Here is a 2,068-nt window from a genome sequence, read left to right as displayed (position 1 = left end):
TATTTATTTAAACAGCTGTCATTCACTTAATACCTATAATTAGCTTACTTATGCTTCTCAGTTACAGTATACATCACGTACAGTGAATCTCTCTACCAGTAATCACTTTGCCTAAGTGGATATACTGTATTTGAACATCTATCTATAGCTTCATGATTTGACAGTAATATCATATTGTTATTATTGTGTCATCTATATTCACTGTGTTCATAACCTTCAATCCTAGCGATTTTCTATGGGCAAAGGCAACCCGCTCTCTCATCCACTGTCCGCTATATCAGTATATGACAGTGGACAGCAGAAGACGGGTCCCGAACCTATACTTTTTCATGTATCCACTTCTTTCCGGCACTCTCTCATCCAAATGCCAGCCTATTATCTCTCTGCAATGCTCAAAGTAACAGAGAATCTGTGCACTAATATTGGACAGCAGAAGTGCCTTTCCTCTGGTGGGCGTCAATAACCAAACACTCTCTCATTCACAACTCTTGGGATATTACTGTCATATCTCACTGGCCACGCCCAATCTCGCCTGATCTTGGAAGCTAAGCAGTGAGCAGCTCCATTAGTACCTAGATGGGAGACCACTAGGGAATATTGGGTGCAGTAATATATCACTCCTGAACCTGTGTGAACAGCAGAAGTGGTGGAGCAACATTTGACCCCTACCCTCTTCATTCATTTATCTATCTTCATGACAAACTATTTGACAGAGATCAGCATATAACTTATTTAATTTTGATGTTCATAGCTCTTTAAATGGCCAATTAATCTTTACCAGGAGACATTATCACAGTTGACATCCTAAATTTGACTAATTCTCAGTCCTATTTTCCATAATAGATGCCACTGTGTTACATATTTGAATTTTCGGTTATTTGGAATTTTGATTTTTGATATTTTCACCTTTGGTGCCACTGACACCTAAAATGCTTGGAGAATATGCTACTCCTAGTTTTTGACATTTTAGAATCTGCCATTTGTTTTCCTAAATTGGGTTACAGATTTGTGATATCATATGAGGAAGGTTTAACCCATAACCTCCCTCAGTGTATTATATGTGTGTCTGTTTGTGTACCTTAAATTTTAACGCATACTAATTAAAAGTTAAGTTTTATTTTAAAGAGTGCCCCAACACAGAGTCTTTCTTTTTCCTTTTGAAACCCAGACTATGTACATGCCCAGCAGTGGCGGAACAAGCAAGCGGTGGGCCCAGGTGCGACAAAATGCTTTGGGCCCCCCCCCCCCCCCATCCCATCCAAGGCCACCCCATGGGCAGTGCGCGCCGTAGGCGCGCGCAAAAATACATAGTGGCGTGGCTTTGTGGGGAAGGGGTGTGTCCACAAAATAATACCAATTCATATAACGGTGCACAGTAATCTCCATTCTTCAAATTACGCCGCACAGTAGCACCACTACACCAGGTAGAGACCCTTTTACACCTTACAGCGAACAGATTCCCCTTTTTACACATAACGGCAGGCAGCGTGCCCTCGTTACACATAGCGGCAGACAGCGTGCACTTTTTACACATTACGGCAGACAGCGTCCCCATTTTACACATTACGGCAGACAGCATACACTTTTTACACATAATGGCAGACAGCGTGCCCTCGTTACACATAGCGGCAGACAGCATCCCCTTTTTACACATTACGGCAGACAGCATACACTTTTTACACATAATGGCAGACAGCGTGCCCTCGTTACACATAGCGGCAGACAGCGTGCCCTCGTTACACATAGCGGCAGACAGCGTGCACTTTTTACACATTACGGCAGACAGCGTCCCCATTTTACACATTACGGCAGACAGCATACACTTTTTACACATAACGGCAGACAGCATCCCCATTTTACACATTACGGCAGACAGCATACACTTTTTACACATAACGGCAGACAGCGTGCCCTTTTTACACATTACAGGAGGCAGATTCTACCTTTTTACACATAGCGGCAGGCAGATTCCCCATGTTTATACATAGCGGCAGGCAGATTCCCCATTTTTACACATTGCAGCAGGCTGATTCCCCCTTTTTACACATTGCGGCAGGCAGATTCCCCA

The 2,068-nt window shown here is 43.2% G+C and overlaps 1 pseudogene; it reads left to right on the top strand.

The window, feature by feature from the left end:
• Positions 1-494: 494 nt before the first annotated feature.
• On the top strand, positions 495-613 carry LOC134948692 (5S ribosomal RNA; annotated as a pseudogene).
• The last annotated feature ends 1,455 nt before the right edge of the window (positions 614-2,068 follow it).

This window comes from Pseudophryne corroboree, chromosome 1 (assembly GCF_028390025.1).
Source record: "Pseudophryne corroboree isolate aPseCor3 chromosome 1, aPseCor3.hap2, whole genome shotgun sequence".
In the NCBI taxonomy this organism is placed as follows: domain Eukaryota; kingdom Metazoa; phylum Chordata; class Amphibia; order Anura; family Myobatrachidae; genus Pseudophryne; species Pseudophryne corroboree.
Note: the sequence above shows the minus strand (reverse complement) of the source record. Positions and strands in the feature narration are given on the sequence as shown.